The sequence below is a fragment of the Sus scrofa genome, chromosome 1 (genome assembly GCF_054392235.1).
Source record: "Sus scrofa isolate SSC_HxYL_T2T_F1_AM1 chromosome 1, Sscrofa_HxYL_maternal_Yorkshire_Landrace_v2.0, whole genome shotgun sequence".
NCBI lineage: Eukaryota > Metazoa > Chordata > Mammalia > Artiodactyla > Suidae > Sus > Sus scrofa.
In genome coordinates, this window is record NC_139383.1 from 82093665 (window position 1) to 82115483 (window position 21819).

A 21819-nucleotide genomic window follows, 5' to 3' on the forward strand; every position below is an offset into this window, starting at 1 on the left:
ACCGTCACTCATTCATTTGATAGTTAGCAGAAATTATCTCAGCTCCTGTATGACACAGATAGAATTCATCTTACTGGAAAGATTAGGAAATCTCAGACAAGTCAAGCAACTTGCCTAAAGTTACATAGCTAGTAAGTATATAAACCCAGTTTGATGATTTCAGAGCTCTTTCTACTATGCCATGTTGCTTTTCTGATTTTTTGAAATCTTTGACAGTAGCCAGAGAACTCAAGGACTGCTTCCTCTTTCCTGATAACTGCTTTTTCCAGGTTTTATCTTTTGAGTGCCTTGGACCCAGACAATCCCCCTGCAGTGTTGACTGCAGTGAGTGAATGATTCCTCACTGAAATCTAGCTTAAACAGCATGAAAAGTGTGCTATACTGTATTTATCTAAATAGAGCATATGCTTTTAGGAGATAAATGCCCTCAATGGAATCATTTATTATATGTGGGACAGATTTAAGAAACGGTAATTTCTGCTACTGCTGATATTTCTAACTTAACAGCATTTCCAGATTCTCAGACTTGGGGTTCAAAGAGTTCAATTGCTGATGAATGAAGTCAAGGATAAAAGAGCTCTAGCCAATAAATATTTCATTAGTTTTTATTGTTCTGTGCTCAGGAGGAAAATTTGAAAATATAGGTTTGTTATCAGGAAATAGTGAAAGTCAGAATTCCTTCTGTGGCACAATGGGATTGGGGGCATCTCTGGAGCACTGGGATACAGGTTTGATCCCCAGCCTGGCACGCCGGGTTAAGGATCCAGCATTGCCAGCTGCAGCGTAGGTCACAATTATGGCTCGGAACTGGTCCCTGGCCTTGGAGCTCCATATGTCTCTGGGCAACCAAAAAAGGAAATACATGAAGTCTAATTCGGAAATAATTCTGATTCATCCTGAGAAGAGGGAGGCAATATGCATCCTTCCCACTTAGCATTTCATCTATTCATACGTAATCTGTCATTATTGGAAACATTTCCCTGATTCCAGAAAATGAACAGGATTATCTTAACTGCTTTCTTCTCTCCCAAAGAAAGAAAGTTTCCCAGGTTAATCCTCAGTGAAACTGCTGATCCTAGAGTTGTGTGACTAATACAAAAAAGTAAACAGATCACTCAGTCTAAATTTTCTAAGTTTTCCAGCCACCGTTGTGCTCTTCAGTGCCCTTGGAGCACAGGAGATTGACAGGAGGCACAAACTGGAGACCCCACCACTCTATTTGGTTTTTTCAAACTGTGAACTCAAAACCTTTTGTTGGTGTTGCCTAAATGCAAGACACAGAGCTGTGTGATGGGTTACAAAGACCTGAACGATTTGAACTTTGTTCATTAGGTATCTATGACATTGTGAAGAAGATAGAGAAACAAATAATTATAATACCAGGTGGCGAGTGCAACAAGTTAGATGTGAACAGAGGGCTGTGGATGCACAGAACAGGAAGTTTTTATTCCTGTTATTGACAAGAGAGCTGGGTAAGAATTCACAGAGGAGATAGTTTTTGGTGTGGTTTTTTTTGGTTAGTTTGTTTTGTTTTTCTTTTTAGGGCCATAACTGTGACATTTCAAAGATCCTGGGCTAGCGGTCTCATCTGAGCTGCAACTGCAGGCCTTTGCCACAGCCACAGCAATGTGCGATCTGAGCCACATCTTCGACCTATGCCACATTTGTGGCAATGCTGGATCCTTAACCCACTAAGTGAGGTCAGAGATTGAACCTGCGTCTACACAGACACTATGTCGGGTTCTTTTTATTTCTTCTTCTTTTTAGGGCTGCACATGAGGCATATGGAAGTTCCTGGGCTGAGGGTCAAATCAGAGCTGTAGCTGCCAGCCTACATCATGGCCACAGCAACGCCAGATCTGAGTAGCAGCTATGACCTACACCACAGCTTGTGGCAACGCTGGATCTTTAACCCACTGAGCAAGGCCAGGGATTGAACTTGCAACCTCATGGAAACCAGTTGCATTCTTAGCCCACCAAGCCATAACAGAAATTCCACTATCAGCTTGTTAACCTGGGTGAGCCACAATGGGAACTCCAAGAGAAGACTGTTTTGAGATGAGTTCTAATAGAAAAATTGTATTATAACAAGAAGAGGAAAAGAGGGAGAATTTCAGGCTAATGAAATACCCTGAACAAAGACCTGGGCTCAAGTAGGAGCCCAGGCAGCTTGAGAAATGGCTGAAAGAGAAGGCAATTAGTGTGGGTTATTGTTCAGTAAAGTGGAGTCTAATGACTAGGAGCCTTTTATATACCTTGTGTGTGTGTTTATATGTACTATGCATTGTTACATGGGTGTAGTGTATTGTATATAATTATGCAGGGTTTTTTGTTTGTTTGTTTTTGGGGAGCAGCACCCACTGCCTATGGAAATTCCCAGGCTAGCAGTCAGATTGGAGCTACAGCTACCAGCCTCCACCACAGCCACAGCAATGCCAGATCCAAGCCACCTCTGTGACCTACACCATAGCTCATAGCAACGCCAGATCCTTAACTCACTGAGGGAGGCCAGGGATCAAACCCACATCCTCATGGATACTCGTCAGGTTCCTTACTGCTGAGTCACAACGGGACCTCCCTATATATGCATTTTTAAATCCTGTGACTATTAGAGAATATTTGAGGATTTTAAACAGGGGCCTAACATACGTTATAACAGATAATAACTTAATTGTCATATAGAAAATGGCTTGAAGGTCATATAGTTAAAGGCTGGGAGATCAGCTGCGAAGTGTTGTAATTATTCTGGCAAGGACTGATGAATATATCTTTATAAATATGGTAGTAACAGGACAGACGACTTTAGAGAAGTAATAAAAAGATTAAAAAGCTAGATCAGAGAACTTCAGAATGCCATGTGTGCAGTCACCCCCCCAAAAAAAAAAAAAAAACTAGATATGAAGGTGGGTAAGGAGTTGAGGAAAATTGATTTGTTTTAGTTTGGACCACAGGAATGCGTGGAAATATAAGTTATGAGGCAGAGTACTGGGTTTTGACCAGAGGGGAGAGATTTTGAGTTCAGCTATAGACAAAGGAGAGTTTTGTTGTTGTTAATCTGAGGCTGCTCATTGGAGATACTGGAAAACAGACTTGGGCATTTGTAGGTCAGGAGAAGAGTGGGGCCTACAGGTAGATTTGAAAGTCCTTGGTATCTAGGTGATAGTTGAAACTATCAGAGAGGATGAGAACACCAGAAAGGCATATAAAAGGAGAAGAAAGGAAAGCCAATAATAGAACTCTGGAATAAAGGCAAGAGAGAGACAGGTAAGGTGGGACAAGCAGAGAAAATTGAGAAGTAGCTATTTGAGGTAGGAGCAGAGCCAGAAGAGAGTCTTGTCACTGAAGGCAAGAGAGGACTCAACTTCAGGAAACCAGGATTAAGAGGATGCAGCCATGGGAGTTCCTGTCATGGCACAGTGGTTAACAAATCTGACTAGGAACCATGAAGTTGCAGGTTCGATCCCTGGCCTTGCTCAGTGGGTTAAGGATCCGGCGTTGCCCTGAGCTGTGGTATAGGTCACAGGTGCGGCTCGGATCCCAGTGTTGCTCTGGTGTAGGATGGTGGCTATAGCTCCAATTAGACCCCTAGCCTGGGAACCTCCATATGCCAAGGGAGCGGCCCTAGAAAAGGCAAAAAAAAAAAAAAAAAAAAAAAAAAAAAAAAAAAAAAGAGGATGCAGCCGTATTGAGTGAGGTGAAGCCTGGGAAGAAAATTTCTGAACGGGCAGCTGTGTGGGCATAGGTGTGTTCAGCGAGAACAGATTCAGAAGAGTGGATGGCAGGATGGTTACAGGGTTGAGGCATGAATGAGACCTGAAGAAAGCATAGCTAGCACATGAGGCCAGTTCTTTTTATAATTGGCAGTTCATACAAGGAGAAAGACTAGGTGATTGATTCAGGGAGAGATTAGGTTGAAGGAAGAAAGTTTGTAAGGAAGAGTAGAATTAAGGGAAGTCCTGATCATGTATCTTTACTGAAGTAAGAATAGACCAGATATCTTAAACATTTAGGCTTCTCTAGCAAAGTATCATATGCTAGGTGGCTTGGAAACAACAGAGATTTATTTTGTACAGTTCTAGGTGCTGAAAGTCTGAGATCAGGGAGCTAGCATGGTTGAGCCCCACTTGCAGACTACCAACTTCTCATTGTATCCTCATATGATAGAAGGAAGGCAGGAGCTCTCTGGAGGCCCTTTTACAAGAGATGAATCCTTTTCATGAGATCTCCACCCTCATGACCTAATTACCTTCCAGAGACCCCCCTCCTAATACCATCAACTTTGGGGGTTAGGACTTAAACATATTAATTTTGGGGAACACAAACATTCAGTCCATTGCATCAGCCACCCCCCCCCCCCCCGCATGGATACAAACTGAATGTCAGTCAGTAGAAGAAACATTGGATAAATTATGCCATGTTAAAATCACTGAAAATTACATAACCTTTTAAAAAGAATGAAATGAGAGTTCCCACTGGGGTGCAGCAAGTTAAGGATCCAGTGTTGTCACTGCAGTGGCTTGGATAGCTATTGTGGCATGGGTTCAATCCCTGGCCCAGGAATTTCCACGTGCTGCAGGTATGGCCAAAAATGAAAGAAAGAATGGATCAAAAGTAGTGACTTGGAAAAGTATCCAAATTACATTAGAAATATATAATAAAACCCATTGTAGATCAATAAATATCATAATTCTATTTTTAAGAATAGTATAATTTGACACCTATATATCTATATAAATGTGGAAAGTATTTGGGAAGGATGTGTACTCAGCTGCCAACAGTGGTGGTCCCCAGGGAAATGGGGATGAGAAAAGGACAGTGATCTTTAACTTCTTGCTTCCCATAATTTTAAAGAGGGATGGTGACATTAGAATGACATTCACACTTTTTTTTTTTTTTTTTTTTGGTCTTTTTGCTATTTCTTGGGCCGCTCCCGCGGCATATGGAGGTTCCCAGGCTAGGGGTCGAATCAGAGCTGTAGCCACCGGCCTACGCCAGAGCCACAGCAACTCGGGATCCGAGCCGCGTCTGCAACCTACACCGCATCTCACGGCAACGCCAGATCGTTAACCCACTGAGCAAGGGCAGGGACCGAACCCACAACCTCATGGTTCCTAGTCGGATTCGTTAACCACTGCGCCACCACGGGAACTCCCACACTTTTTTTTTTTGTTTTGTTTTGTTTTGTTTTGTTTTGTCTTTTTGAGGGCTGCACCTGTGGCATATGGAGGTTTCCCAGGCTAGGGATCTAATCGAAGCTGCAGCTGCAAGCATACACTACAGCCAAAGCAAAGTGGGATCCAAGTCACATCTGCAGCCTACACCACAGCTCATGGCAACGCCGGATCCTTAACCCACTGAGTGAGGCCAGGAATCGAACCCACAATCTCATGGTTCCTAGTCAGATTTGTTTCTGCTGCGCCATGATGGGGACTCCACATTTACACTTTTAATTTAAAATATCTTTCAAACAACATTAAAGAAAAGCTTCTCATAAAGAAATGAAATAATGTAACTTTATATAATCAAATGCAGTTTAGTATTCATTCAAAAGAAGAAAACAACATAAACTAACACATTTGCTATGGTAACTTTTTGGACTGATATTTAAAGGTTGAAGCAAAGACAGTTGCTCAAAATGTGATATTGAGTTCAAGATAAATAAGGGATTTTTTTTTTTTGCTTAAATTTGGAAGATGGGGCCAATAAAATGTTAATCAGTAATTTAGAACAGCTGGAACTCAGTCAGAAACTTAATTTATTGAGGTAAACCTCTGTATTATGGAGCCTTGATTGCTTTAACCAATGAGCTAGAAGTGACCTTGGTGATTTATTTGGTAGCATTTTTATTTTAAATGATTTTTATTTTTTACATTATAGCTGGTTTACAGTGTTGTGTCAATTTTCTACTGTACAGCAAAGTGACCCAGTCACATACATATATACATTCTTTTTCTCATATTATCCTCCATCATGCTCATCATAAGTGACTAGATATAATTCCCAGTGCTATACAGCCCAATCTCATTGGCATTTTTTTTTAAGGGCTGCAGTCATGGCATATGTAAATTCCTATGCCACAGCCACAGCAACGAGAGATCCAAACCACGTCTGCGACCTACACCACAACTCCCAGCAATTCCAGATCCTTAACCCTCTGAGTGGGGCCAGGGATCAAACCCATGTCCTCATGGATACTATTCAGGTTCATTACTGCTGAGCCACAACCTGAGAACCCCAGAAGCATTTTTTTATTTAGAGTACTGTATATCTTTAAAACTATGTCCATATTAGTCAATGTTCTCCAGAGAAACAGAAACATCGGGAGGTAAATATGGATATATTTATTTTGAAGAATTGGCTCATATGATTCTAAAGGCTGAGAAGTCCCATAACCTGCCATTTGCAAGCTGGAGACCCAGGAAAGCCAGTGGTGTACTTCAGTCTGAGTCCAAAGCCTTGAGGACCAAAGGAGCAGATGGTATAAATCCAAGTCCAAGGGCAGGAGAAGATGAGATGTCCCAGATCAAGGAAGAGGCAGGAAAAAAAGAGCAAATTCCTCCCTTTGTTCTATTCAGACCCTCCAAGGACTGGACAGTGTCCACACACATTAGGGAGGGCAGTCTGTTTGACTGAGTTCATTGATTCAAGTGCTAATCTCTTTCAGAAACACCCTTCACAGACACACCTAAGAAATAATGTTTAATCTGGGGAGTGCCGTCAAATGGCATAGAATAAACTACCATAATATGCAAGTTAGTAATTGTGAATATTTATTATTAATAAATATGTATTTTTTAATAAAAAGTTACTTTATATGGAAGGCTTGGAAGCAGGGTGCTGGGATTAGCAAAAAACACAGCTAGCTTCTAAGTTAAAAACAGTTTATTTGAATTTCATTGGATATAAACCGAGTCCTTTTAAAATAGAAAGACTCCTATATTCATACATCAGTTTGAGTAACTTAACCTGTAAACTCACCTTCTTAGACTGAACTTTGAGGTCTACATGTATCAATAGAAGTGGCAAGGAAGAGGAAAGCCCTAAACGGGGGACTTGAAGAGCTGTAGGGTACAAGAGCCCTTGAGGACTAGAGACTAGTTGGGAGAAGTAAATGGAGGTAAGAAGATAGCAATGAAAAGACCTGCAAACTGACACCTTCCTCAGGGGGCTGGAGGTAGTTGAACATGTCCGAAGCTCAGTCTAGTCTCTTCACTAGACTCTGGCTCCATCTTGAGGCCAGAGGAAGGACATAAGGAAAAGAGGCGCATAATGAGTACCACCCACCCCATCTTTATTAACAATTACCAGTACTAGGGAGTTCCTGTTGTGGCTCAGCAGTAACAAACCTGACGAGTATCATGAGAACCTGGGTTCAATCCCTGGCCTCACTCAGTGGATTAAGAAGCCAGAGTTGCTGTGAACTGTGGTGTAGGTCGCAGATGCAGCTCAGGTCCCGCATTGCTGTGGTTGTGGCATAGGCCGCCAGCTGTAGCTCTGATTCCGCCTAGCCTGGAAACCTCTCTATGCTGTGGCTGCAGCTCTAAAAAGATTTTTTAAAAATTACCAAGGCAGAATAAAATTGTATATGCAGAACATACCCTCTCCGAACCCTGAGGTATGTTGAAATGAATAGCATACGAGCTACTTAGCACTTCCCAGTAAGCAGGTTTAAGTGTGCAGGATTCCAGGATAAAGACACTGTTCCTACCTGAGAGATTATCCAGTGGGATGGAGGACATTACACGGTAGTGTAATTTGAAAAGGGGAATGTTTTATCAGATATAATCTGAGCACCGAGCACACAAAAAAAGTTTAGAGGGTGTTTGGGGGGGTTGGAGTTTGAGTTGGGAACTTGAAGGACAAAGAAAAGTGTTAGAGGAGAGGACGGGAGATAGGCAAGTATAGACAAAGTCTTGGTGGCCTGAGCAGGGGAAGAAGGGGGAGGGAGGGAGGCTGGAATGTGGGTTGAGCTGTATTTGAGGCTCATGATGGAAAACTGTGTTCTGCCATCAGCGTCCTATTGAACTCTGGCAGCATGCATTTATTTTCCCCTGTTTAAAATTTGCTGACTTCACCCCAAACCTTTTTAAATTTCAGGGTCTTTATTTGAGATGTGATTCAACAACTAAATTAGGTAGTATGTAGAAAGGGAAGGCAGGAAACATCACATGGAAAATAAAATATAACCACCTTAATTTAAATATTTAAACAAGAAAAGCTGTTTAGGTTTTCAGAAAGCAATAATTTACCTCCTAGAAATTGGTATGCTTTTTGATACCATTAGTTTCAGTTATTTTTCAACACATGACTAAACCACTGGAATAGAGTAATTTTAACTCTAAGCTACAAATGGATTTACTTAAGGGGAAAAAGAAAATTGGAAGTTGTCATTTAATTTTCCTTCTAAAAATAGCTAAAACATTATCATTGGAAACCTTTTCAGAAGTAGAACTCTCTTAATTGGGACTCTACTGATGAAAAAAATCTCCATAATCCCATCAGTTTTGCTTTTTCTTAGCAAACTAGCTCTTTTTTTTTTTTTTTTTTTTTTTTTTTTTTTTTTTTTTGCTATTTCTTGGGCCGCTCCCGCAGCATATGGAGTTTCCCAGGCTAGGGGTCTAATCAGAGCTGTAGCCACCGGCCTACGCCAGAGCCACAGCAACGCGGGATCCGAGCCTGAGCCTCGTCTGCAACCTACACCACAGCTCACGGCAATGCCGGATCGTTAACCCACTGAGCAAGGGCAGGGACTGATCCCGCAACCTCATGGTTCCTAGTCGGATTTGCTAACCACTGCGCCACGACGGGAACTCCCCAAACTATCTCTTCATGATTGTTGTAAACCAACACTGAGCAAGGTATATTGCAGTTATGTTTACAATATGTAAAACAGATAAGCCCTTTCATTCAGCCTCATCAATCTTGGAAACATTTTTTCAGGAAAGAAATATTTTTGAAATCCCTAGTATGTGCTAGGAACCATTCTAGGTACTGGGGATATAGCTTTAAGTAAGGCATGTCAGATCCCTGACTATTAGGAGTTTACTTCTGGTGTGCAGAGAGACAATAAATATGAAAACATGAAAATTATAATTGACATAATTGGGAGGGGACTGATAAATGCTCTAAAGAAAGACAGTTAAAAGAGTGGTTAGGGCTAAGGTAGTAAGAGGAGGCCTTTGTGTGGAGGTGATGTTAGGGTTAGACCCAAATGGTGAGAAGATGATCCACTGGGAAGAACATTATTAACAGAAGGAACAAAAGAGCAAAGATCCAGACAAGTCTAATCAACAAAAAGAAGAGCAGGTGGCTGAGTAAAGAACAAACTTTACTGAGGCGCTGAGGTCAAAGAGAAGAGGTCATCAGATCATGTAAGGATTTGAAGACTGTAAGGGAGCTGGTCTGTTCAGAGGTAAAGAGAACCTCTGAGTTGTTGGTAAAGGATGACGTAACTGGATTTATGCTTTGGAAAAATCATTTGGGCTTTTTGGTGGGCATTTGGTGCAAATTAGGAGTGGAGATGAAGAAGCCAATGGGGAAGCCGTTATGGTGGTTCAAGGGAGAGTTGACCTTGCCTTGTGCTAGGGTTGTCACTAGAAATTATGAGGAGTGGTAAGACTCAGGATGTTATGTGTATAGGTCACTTATAGCAGAACTGTTGGTGCTCTGTCCATATCCCTGGGGCATGTTCTGTTTCAGTGAATGCTGAGGACTTCCTACTGCCAAGTTAGAGAATTGGAGGATCAACCTCCCAGCTTCCTTGCCTTTGTGGTAGAGAGCAACTCTGATGCATATTCTATACCATTTCTCAAAGGTCTTAGTGGGAACCAGTCCTAGCTACTTTCAGCAATAAACTGCTCTTCATCACACCTATGTTGGTTTCCTTCCTTCCCTCCTCTTTCCCTAGTCCCTCACTAGAGCCTCATGGGATCACCCTCTAAATAAACTACTTGTTCCCCCAAGGTAAGCTACTGGGGGAACTTGGATTAAGACACTAATTTTAGTAAATTCTAAATAATTATTTAATGGAAACTATAATAGGTAATACTTTTAGGACTATTTATTTGATTTGCTCCACACACTTCAAGTTGACAAAACTGCATTTCTACCTCAAGTGTGTTCTCCTATCTACTTTCAAGATGCTGCTATGAATCTTCTTAGAGCAAATTATCTGGACAATTTTCAGCATTTTTTTTCTTTTTTCTTTTTTTTTTTTGGTCAAACCAGGGAAAAGGTAACTTCGAGGAAGAGGTAGAGACTTTCTCGGCAATCTTTGTCTCCTAAGGCACTGTCTACCACCACAATGCAGTTCTCTGGAATTTAGTTGTGATCTGTGAGCATCAGTCTCTTAATAAATTCTTGCTAAACTGTGGTCATTGGGCTTTGGGTTAAAGGTCTGGACATGGTGATTTACCAGCCTAGTTTTCCCAAGGGGTTTTCCTGGCCTGGGAAATTCATTGTTAAACTAGTCAGTCCCATTAAAACGTGGACTAATGGTCACTTTAAAAAAGTTTAGGCACCAGAGTAAGAAATATAATTGTCAAAGTTCCTGTCGTGGTGCAGTGGTTAACGAATCCGACTAGGAACCATGAGGTTGCAGGTTCGGTCCCTGCCCTTGCTCAGTGGGTTAACGATCTGGCATTGCCATGAACTGTGGTGTAGGTCGCAGACGCGGCTCAGATTCTGCCTTGCTGTGGCTCTGGCGTAGGCTGGCAGCTACAGCTCCGATTAGACCCCTAGCTTGGGAAACTCCATATGCCGCGGGAGCGGCCCAAGAAATAGCAAAAAGACAAAAAAAAAAAAAAAAAAAAGAAATATAATTGTCTTCTGTAACTACAGTTTCTGCATCTATGGATTCCACCAACCTTGGGTTGAAAATATTCTGGAAAAAAAAAATCCCAGAAAGTTCCAGAAAGCAAAACTTGAATTTGCTATATTCCAGCAACTGCTTACATAGTATTTACATTTTTATGTAGATAGCAGTTATATTGTATTAGGTATTCTAAGTAATCTAGAGATGATTTAAAGTATATTGGAAGATATGCATAGGTTATATGCAAATATTACACCATTAAGCAAAGGAAGATTTTGGTATCTGCAGGGGTCCTGGATAGCCCTGTGAACACCAAGTTCTAATTGCTGATTCGCCATTTATTGGCTTGATGATCTGGAGAAATTGCTTTCTATTTCTTCATTTCTTATCTGTAGAGTTAACAGTAGCACCAAGTTCATAAATCTGTTGTGAAGATTAAATGAGGTTATACATAGGTGATAGGCAGAATATTAGCCCCACAAAAATAATCCACTCCTAATCCTTGGAATCTGCGAACATATTGTGTTACATGGCAAAATGGAATTAAAGCTGCTAATCAGATAACCTCGAGATGAGAGATTTTCTGGGATTATCTGTGTGGGCCCAGTGTAATCACAAAGGTCCTTTAAAGTGAAAGAGGGGATAACAAGGGGAGGTCAGAGTGAAGCAGTGTAAGAACTCCACCAGCGTTGCTGTCTTTTCAGATGGAGGAAGGAGCCACAATGAATGTGAGCAACCTCTAAAAGCTCAGAACAAGGAAATGGGTTCTCCCACAGAGACTCTAGAAGAGAATGTGCAGACGGAGTTTAACCCAGTGAAACCCATTTTGGACTTCTGCTTTCCGGAACTGTAAGATATTAAATTTGTGTTAAAAACTGCTGAGTTTGTGGTGGTTTATTATAGCAGCTGTAGAGAGCTAGCCATGTAAAGCATTTACCACAGTTCCTGACAAGGAGCGATCATGTAGTACCTTTAATTCAGTTCCAGTGTCAGGATTCACAGGGAGCCTTTGACTTTTCTGCATTGTGAGAGGTGGTTCAGGGAAAGAGGAGCCATCCTTTCCTACACTGTCTATTCATTAACACCCTTCTCAGTCACTAACTCCTATATAAAATAACTTTGGATACTTTAGGTTAGATGTGTTATCTTTGTACTTTGAATCCTTTGGTATTGTTCATACCTCTATTATGATTACTTCTTTTGTTTTACCATGTTTTGAGTCATTTGTGAATTTATTTTGCTTATCTTATTTGGAAACAAGTTGAACATGAGAACAATTTTTACTACCCTTTCTTTCCTCAGGGTGAAGTCAATTTGTAAATTATTAAGTACTATTAAATAATAAATATGGGAAAAGAGGAAGTGAAGGCAAACAGTTTTCTAATGTGACCTAAAAATTCCATAGTCATATCCACTCACATGCCAGTGGCAAAACTTGGTTTGCAAGGAAGGCAGAAAGAAATTAGTCTCTAGCCAAAAGGGAACCTTCTACGTTGTTGGTGGGAGTGTAAGTTGATGCAGCCACTATGGAAGACAGTATGGAGTTTCCGCAAACAGCTAAAAGTAGAGTTGCCATGTGATCCAGCAGTCCCACTCCTGGCATATAGCCAGACAAAATTATAGTTCAAAAAGATATATGCACTCCTATGTTCAGAGCAGCACTACTCACAATAGCCAAGACATGGAATTAAACTAAATGTCCATCCACAGATAAATAAAGAACACCTGGTACATATATACAATAGACTACTACTCAACCATTAAAGAGAATGAAATAATGCCATTTGCAGCAACAATGGATGGAACTAGAGATTTTCATACAAAGTAAGGTAAGTCAAAAAGAGAAAGACAAATACCATATGATATCACTTATATGTGGAACCTAAAATATGACACAAATGAACTTATGTATGAAACAGAAAGACTCACAGACATAGAGATCAGACCTGTGGTTGCCAAGGGGGAGAGGGGGAGGGAAGGATGGACTGGGAGTTTGGGGTTAGCAGATGCAAACTATTGAGTATACCATGGATAACAACAAAGTCCTACTGTAGAGCACAGGGAACTGTATTCAATATCCTGTTATAAACCATAATGAAAAAGAATGTTTTAAAAAAGAGCATCTATATAAGAGAATCACTTTGCTATACAGCAGAAATTAATACAACATTGTAATTGAGAAAAGAAATTTTTAAAAAAGAAATTAGCTAATGTGGTTTTGTGCTCACCTAAAATTCTGGGGGAAGAAGGGAAGACTGAATAATGAGAAACAATTAGCAATTTCTCCCTCTACTGGTTTTAAGGATAATTTGAACCAATTAAAAGTTATCTCTAATTATGGGTTTAGAAAGCTATTAGGGAAGAAAATGCCCCAAGATATGGTAAACCAGGAAAGTAGGCAAATTCTCTCATCCTGAAAGTCTGGCTAAATTTAAAAAACTATTCCTTGATTTTAAGTTTTATAGAATTTGAGCTCATAAGTCTTCCTATGATTTGAATTTATTTGGCTATTTTGGGCCAAAATTTTTAACAGTATAAGCCAGGTTAAATCAGTTTTGTAGAGTCTACCCTTTCGCATTTCCTCCTTTTCAAATTCCTAACTTTAATGGCAGGGTAAGGTAGAAAAAAAGCAAAAGGAAAAAGAAATGTGCGCCACATTTGTGGGTAGCGGAGTGGTAGGTAGAGGTAAACACAGAGCTCTGAATATAGTTACAAATATATATTTCCTCCAGATCTGGGTGGATTTTTGATGTGTGACTCTTTGAGTCATTGAGAATTTTTAGGAAGAAGAAGCAAACATAATCCCTGATTTAATTTTATGGGGCTATTACTATTTTTACTTGGAGCTTTTCTTTGGTGTTGTTATTAAGTCTTTTAGCTAATGCAGCTGCTACAGCAGCGTGTGTTTAAGGTATTTTAGGTTGAGAGTGAGTTGCTTCCTTTTTCCTTTTTTTTTTAATGATTTTTATTTTTTTCCTTTATAGTTGGTCTACAGTGTTCTGTCACTTTCTTACTGTATGGCAGATTGACCCAGTCACACATATATATACATTCTTTTTCTCACATTATCCTCCATCATGTTCCATCATAAGTGACTAGATATAGTTCCCTGTGCTATACAGCAGGATCTCATTGCTTATCCACTCCAAATGCAATAGTGTGCGTCTATTAACCCCATATTCCAGTCCATCCACTCTCTCCCCCTCCCTCTTTGCTTCCTTTTTCCTAAATGAGTCAGAAGACATAAGCAGAGAGGAGATAATGCAAAAAGATATAGCTCTAGATAGATACAGATTAGGTATAGGATAGGGATAGAGAAAGAGAGAAAGACAGAGATACAGGAGGTTCTTCTCAACTTGTACTGAATAAGATCCCCAAAATTTGTACTGAAGAAGATCCCCAAAACCATTCACCGCTTTTTTTTCCTCTCACCTAAGAGGTCCAAGATAATCTTTCAGTGGAGATCTTTAACAGTTATTAAAGTTGAAATAATTCTACAGTATACTGTGAATTGAAGCTGAGAAAGTGAGATTAACATGGTCTAAAGGAAAGTTACTTAGCACCTTTTGATGTTTTCTGAGATTACTAGTGTTTTCGCAGTGGTTGGCTGTGGGCAAAGGATAATGTGGAACATTGGATGGAAACATAGTTGTGGAATTTTAATAAACTGCTGTTCTGCTCATAATTTGCTTTTGTTCAAACCATTTTTAAAAATTTGGCAGTTATTTTGTAAGTCCAGGGAAAAAAGTGTAAATTTTTCTTAGGAAGATGTGTGCAGTATTAAGAAAGCAAAGTGAAGACACACCTTCGTATCTTCCAGCAAGACACTTTGTTCAGAACTAAACTACTAAATTTATCCTTTCAGAGATTCCTGTAGTTCTTTGGGACCCAAAGTCACAATTGTAGGAACAGTTGGAAGTAATAGAGTCATATTTGAATAGTAAGTTTCAAGTTTCAACATTTTAAGTGGCTGTTACTATTTTGGGAGTACCAAGTATTTCTTAATAGTACAGTACTCATTTCCTTCCATATTTGAATATTATTTTCATACAAATGCAAAAATGAAAGCAAAAAATTCTAACTGCAAATGTACAAGTTCCTTTAACTTCTGAATATATCCTTTTATCACTCTTTCTGGTAAAATTCCACACTAATGAGGAGCTGGAAAATTTTAGAATTCAGAGGGACCAGATACAGCATTTGCAGTTGCTTAATAAGCTTCATTAGATATATATATCTTATCTTTCCCCTCTTGCTAAAGATCTACTTGGCAAAATTTTTTTCCTGACTATTCTGCCTCAGGCTGTCAAGTCTAATAAAGGGATTTTTGGTTTTCTCCTAACTTGCTAGTGTCAAAGAACTATTGTCCTTCTCCCATTCCTCCCACCCTTTGAATTTAAGTCCAAAATAAATGAATGGTAACAAGTTTTCTTCACTGCTTTTTAGTATAGAGCTGCAGTTCAGAAAAAGTTCTGTTCAAGAATGAATTCCAGCAGTGTTCCTATTGCCAGCAGACAGCATGAAAGCCTTGGAATATGGAGGTAAGCCAGAGTAAATTCTGCTGTACTTGAGTGTAATAGTTTATATATGATAACATATGATTATGATTCTTAATGCAAATTTCATGGCCATCTTTCCTTTTAAAATGAAAGTGAGTTTAAATGATGAACATTTATGAACAGCAAACTTAAAGATGAAATCATCCCAAGTATGATTTTTATTCAGATACTATGCAAACGCAAAATATAGAGCAAGGTCCTAAGAGAGCACTCTTTGACTGCAGAGTGGTAGTTAGATTACTGAAGTGGTCAGGCTGAAAGTTTTGGGAATGGGTATAGGTGCTAACATAAAGAGAGAGCTAGAGCAGGCCAGCTGTTCAGAGCAGGCTCCTTCCTTGGAGGTCAAGGGCAGACCTGAGCACCCACCTGAAGAGGGAGTCTTATTCCTCTTCCTCCCTGAGATGGCCAGGCCTCCCTGGAATCCCTGGCCTTACCCATGTGGAGCTAGGTTATGTGACCCACTGTTTCAGGAACAGGAGGTCCAGTCCTGCTCAAGCTCATGCTCATCCAGTGTGTGTGTGTGTGTGTGTGTGTGTGTGTGTGTGTGTGTGTGTGTGTCTCAAGCTCATGCTCATCCAGTGTGTGTGTGTGTGTGTCTCAAGCTCATGCTCATCCAGTGTGTGTGTGTGTGTGTGTGTGTGTGTGTGTCTCAAGCTCATGCTCATCCAGTGTGTGTGTGTGTGTGTGTGTGTACAGCCAGAAAGACCTGGTAAGTAGCAGCTGGTTAGTTTACATCCTTACTTAACACCCTGCCCCTCCACCCCCACCCCAGGCGCACACGCTGTGGCTGATTATCTCTTAGGATAAAGACTTCACCCCAGGCCCTCTCTCCTTCTCACTTGTGGCCACAGTTCAGGCTTTCACTTCCATGTTTAGGGGAAGTTCTTTTCTGCCTTGGGTCCTTGTTATGCAGTGTGCTTTGCCTGGAATTCTCGCTCTCTCATCCTCTCTGCCCTCCTTATCCTTTTCACCTGGCTACCTCCTACTCACCACCTCATCTCAACTCATAGGTCACTTCCCCTGGGAAGACTTCCTTGAGTTTGTATACCTAGCCGGTGCACCCTCCCCCTCCTTAGACACTCTCACTGCACTCTGCTTCCCCATTTGTAGCACTAACTACAGTTGTGGTTAATTATTTAATCCGTCAATTATTTATGCATTGCATTATAAATGCAATGATGACATCAAATATGTCTGTTAGTTGCTGTACTTTAAGAACTTAGCATACCATCTGGTGCATTGTAGATATTTAATATATGTTTCTTAGAGAAATTAATACATGATGAGCCAACAAGTGACCACCTAGATGGTCTGATTCCTTTTAACACGCTTCCTTCCAACTCCCCCCACCCCCACCCCAATGCCTCCCCTGCCCAACCAGGGTTCAGGACAGGACAGCAGGAGACAAGTGTAGGTGACAGGTTCTATGAAGCATAGAACAGTGAGGGTGGAGGAGGGCTGATGGGGGAGGGGCCGGTAAGCACTTTTCTTTTTAGAGGCACTTACAGTTCAGGAGGGCTAGAGATCAAATAGCAAATATCCTGAAGAAGAGGAAGGGCTGTAGATCAAAGGATGAGCCAGGCCTGTAAGGGTTGCTGAGGGACAGGATCAAGCAAAAATCCAGAATGCTAAAATGAAGAGAAATGAGTCAAAACAGGTGAAACCAAGGCCCTCTCAGTAGTTCCCAGGCTGCCAAAGCCTGGGGCGCCTTCTGTGAGCTCCACTCACATGTTCATGGGTGGAATGTTCATTTAAAGGCGTCAGTCTAAATTGCAAAGTATTCACCCTTGCTTTTTAAATACACTTCCACATGTCCTCATCTGAAACCTTTCCAGTCCCACTTGTAAAGTTTGATATTCAGAATTTTTTGGGAGTTCCCGTCGTGGCGCAGTGGTTAACGAATCCGACTAGGAACCATGAGGTTGTGGGTTCGGTCCCTGCCCTTGCTCAGTGGGTTAACGATCCGGCGTTGCCATGAGCTGTGGTGTAGGTCACAGACGCGGCTCGGATCCTGCGTTGCTGTGGCTCTGGCGTAGGCCGGTGGCTACAGCTCCGATTCGACCCCTAGCCTGGGAAACTCCATATGCCGCGGGAGCGGCCCAAGAAATAGCAACAACAACAACAACAAAAGACAAAAAAAGACAAAAAAAAAAAAAAAAAGAATTTTTTGGATTTTGGAAAGGAGATAGGGTAGATATACTATGAATTGAGTACTATCCTCAGTGAGCTCTGAGGCAGCACTTGTTAATTATCAAATACGTTAATAGTCTTGCAATGAAATGTATGAATTCACTATCAAGAGCCTCCGGATCACTTCAGGTCCTGGTTTGCTGCCAGATGAGATACAAAAATATTTTTGGAGTATTTTGGATTTGGAAATTCTGGCTGGAGGACTGCGACCCTGGTACAAAAGCATTAATTCCTGTTTGACTGATTCTCAGCAGCAGGGGAGGCTGCCCTGTAGGCTCAGGGGTTCCTCAGTGCTGCCGGGAAATCCCCAGAGTCCTCCCATTGGTCACTCATCCCCCTGGAAGAAAACTTGGCCACCCCCTTGCCTTTTCCTTAGGCTGCTGTGACATGGTTGTCAGTCTAGAATCTTATTAAGTGTCTGCTGTGTCCACGGTTCCGATGGGAGGTAGAAAGCTAAGCAGAAAATGGACTAGCTGGGTTTGTTCTTCTTTGGGTAATCTTTCTGTATGCAGATGTCTCACCTGAGCTCCCAACTTATTCCCAGCTGCATGATACACACATCCACTTTGCACTCAAAAGCAAAACTGGTTCTCCTCCTTCAACGTAGAATCAAACAGAAGACAAGCTGAGTAGTCACTTCTGCAGTACCCTCCGCTACAACCCTGGGCCAATTTAACGCATCTCTCCTATTATGGACTGAATGTTTGTGTTCCCTAAAATTCATTTATTGAAATTAACCCCCAATGTGAAGGCATTTGACAGTGGGGACTTTGGTGGTAAATAGTGTAAGATGATGTATGAGGATGGGCCCTCGTGATGGGATAACTGCCCTTCCAAGGAGACACCAGAGAGCTTGTTTCTCTTTCTCCATGAGAGGACACTGCAAGAAGGTGGCCCTCTGCAAGCCAGTCTTCTGGGACCTTGATCTTGGCTTTTCCAGGCTTCAGAATTGTGAGAAAAATTAATTTCTGTTTATTAAGCCATGCAGCCTGTCATGGCAGCCCAGGCAGACTAATGTACTTCCTCTGTATACATAGCACTTTGCAGAGAGGTAAAGTATAGCAGTTAGGACTCTGTCATATTGAGTTTCTGATCGGTCTTTCTCACTGGAGAGTGAATCCTGAGGGCAGCAGCCTGTGTGCCTTATCTTTCTGTTCCCAACGCAGTACCTGATCCACTGGAATCCAGGCTTGTTGAATGCATGAAACCAAATAGAACCTGACCAGTTCAGTTATTCCTTAACTCTACCCTTTGAGTGTGGATTCATTGCCACTTGGCTTGAATCTGTGGCAAGCTGATTTTTGCATTTGAAAGAGAGAACCAGAGTTTCTAATGAAGCAGAGGCATTGAGTATAGCCCTGCCTGCCTGTACCTGTATCATTAGTGGTGGATTTTAATAGTCTTAAGAAAATTCTTAGTAAAGAATATTTTAATTGAAAATTTATTCTGAAAAGAAATAAACTTTCCTTTATACACTTTATATGGAATAAGTTAGATAAGATAGCATGCTTATACTAATGAAGAAATGTTTTAAAAAATGAGGCAATGTTATTAATAAATTATTAATAATTCTTTTTCTTAAGGTAGTACAAAGTTTAACAAGGATAGGACTATTAGTCTCTATTTGTTACCTTTACTCCAGCTCATTTTTAAATTAAAAACCTTGTTCCTATATAGTCTCCTTTCCACCCTCTCACTCAGCAGATATTTTACTCAAAACAAAACTGTAGGAGTTCCTGTCTTGGCTCAGCAGTTAGTGAGCCCCACTAGCGTCCATGAGGATGTGGGTTTAATCCCCGGCCTTGCTTAGTGGGTTAAGGATCCAGCGTTGCCGTGAACTGTGGTGTAGGTCGAAGACGTGGCTCGGATCCCGAATTGCTGTGGCATAGGCCAGCGGTTTCAGCTCTGATTGGACCCCTAGGCAAGGAACCTCCATATGCCATGGGTGCAGCCCTAAAAGAAGACAAAAAAACCCCAAAACAAAAACTGTGCAGCCTATGATGTGTAATGGAGGAAATGTACACAAAACCATTCTAAAGGAAAAGTACATATTTCCAGTTGAAAATTGGAGAAAAATCCAATAAATATGAACTGTTTAGTCAAATTCAAGCATAATTAAGAGGAAGTATTGAAAATGCCTGAAAAAAATGAATGTATTTATTTATTTATGTATTTATTATTTATTTCTAAGATAACGGTAATAATTTCATTCTGTACAGAGCCATGAATATTCAGTGAGATCCACAATAATTGTAAAATCCATCAATACATTCTTATGTTCTTTGGAGGAACAGCTAGACTAATTTTGAATGTCTTCAGTCACTTATTACTAGCTCTATCAACTGTGTTATGGAGTGTGTCTTAGTCAGCTTGGGCTACTGTAACGAATACCATAGCCTGGGCGGGTTTTAATAATAGGTATTGATTTAACATAGTTATCCAATCTAAGAAGTCTAAAATCAAGGTGCCAGAAGATTCAGTTCTTGGTAAAGGCCTTCTTCCTGCCCTATAAACAGCCACTTTCTCCTGTGTGCTCACATGGTCTCTCCTTGATGTGTGTGTCTGGAGGGAACAAGATTTCCCTCTCCCTCCTTTTTTAATTTTTTTAATTAAAAAATTTCTTTTGTCTTTTTAGTGCCACACTCACGGCATATGGAAGTTCCCAGGCTAGGAGTTGAATCAGAGCTACAGCTGCCAGCCTATACCACAGCCACAGCAGCGTGGGATCCAAGCCCCACATCTGTGACCTACACCACAGCTCATGGTAATGCTGGATGCTTCACCCACTAATCGAGGCCAGGGATCAACCGCATCCTCATACTGGTCAGGTTTGTTACCACTGAGCCATAATGGGAACTCCTCCATTTTTTAATACCAGCACTAAGCCACCATGAGTACACCACCCTCACAACCCCACCTAAATCTAATCATCTCTAAAAGCCCCCTGTGTCTGATACTCTCACAGTGGGAGTTAGGGCTTCATCATGTGAACTTTACTGGGGACACAGACATCCAGTCCCCCACAGGGGAGATTCATTTCCTTTGTTGGCTGTCATACAGCCTGGTTGTCTCTGCACACTGTGTATTTGGCTGGCAGTCCCTGTCCCCATATTGTGCATTGATTGCATTAGAACCATGTTGTTCCCTGGTAAGCATTAGACTCAGAAATTCTGGGTTTGTTTGTTTGTTTTGTCTTGTTTTGAAGCTTGGCTTAAATCTTACAAGAGATTTGTAAGCCTTGTAAACATATAAGGTAACATAGAACTGGTTGTGTCTTCCTTGCCCTAATATATTTTGAAATAAACTGTTTAAATAGAAAATATTTATTTATAAATATAAATGAAAACATTAGGAATGTTGAACATGAAGACTAAATGTTAAAATAGTATGATAATAGCCTGGTATAGTGGCTGGAATGAGGGATTTTTAATGGAAAGAATAGAGTCCACATTCTTATTGTGTGCCTTACTAGCTATACTTTTTAAATAATTAACATAAACCCTTTGGGCCTCAAGTATGTCTTCTATAGAATGGTGATAATAATACCTATTTTTCCATGGTGTTATTTTGAAAATGAAAAAAAAAATGTAAATTATGAGCTCTAGTGCCTTGACCATAGTAGATACTCAATAAATAGTAGCTTTTATGATTAATTTTTTGGGGCCATGCCCATGGTATGTGGGAGTTCCTGGGCCAAGGGTCAAACCCACACCACAGCTGTGACCCAACCCATGGCAGTGACAACACCAGATCATTAACCTGCTGCACCAGCATGGAATCCAATAATTTTTTTTTTTTTTTTTTTTTTTAGGGTCACACCTGTGGCATATGGAGGTTCCTAGGCTAGGGGTCAAATCAGAGATGTAGCCACCAGCCTATGCCACAGCCATAGCAATGTGGGATCCAAGCCATGTCTGTGACCGACACCACAGCTCACAGCAACACCAGATCTTTAATCCACTGAGTGAGGCCAGGGATCAAACCCACAACTTCATGGTTACTAGTCAGATTCATTTCTGCTGCACCACAATGGAAACTCCCAGAATCCAATAATTTTTAATTTAAGAGGACAAAATAAGAAACTGATAGGTAGTTAAAATCTCTGATTATTGCTTTTACTAAAGTTTTTAATTTCATTTAACACAGCTGTTAGTAAATTGCACATACTCATATTATCTAATAATGTTTTCTGAAGTTTTATATCTGAGTAAGTAAATTTGAATCATCTGTTGTAGTACAAGATACATAGTAAACACT

General features: G+C 40.7%; 1 protein-coding gene and 1 long non-coding RNA gene across 2 annotated transcripts in view; one reads left to right on the forward strand and one right to left on the reverse strand.

Moving 5' to 3' along the window:
- TSPYL4 (TSPY like 4) overlaps positions 1-17058 on the reverse strand; it is a 47895-nt gene extending 30837 nt beyond the window's left edge. Inside the window, exon 1 of the mRNA XM_084963530.1 lies at positions 16879-17058. The gene's annotated coding sequence lies outside the window, so the exon portion shown is untranslated. The remainder of the gene's footprint in view (positions 1-16878) is intronic.
- Positions 1-21819, forward strand: part of LOC146406169 (uncharacterized) — a 53172-nt gene that overhangs the window by 10244 nt on the left and 21109 nt on the right. The window contains exons 3-5 of the long non-coding RNA XR_014807419.1: positions 11518-11662; positions 12524-12642; positions 15260-15354. This is a non-coding gene — a long non-coding RNA (uncharacterized LOC146406169). The remainder of the gene's footprint in view (positions 1-11517; positions 11663-12523; positions 12643-15259; positions 15355-21819) is intronic.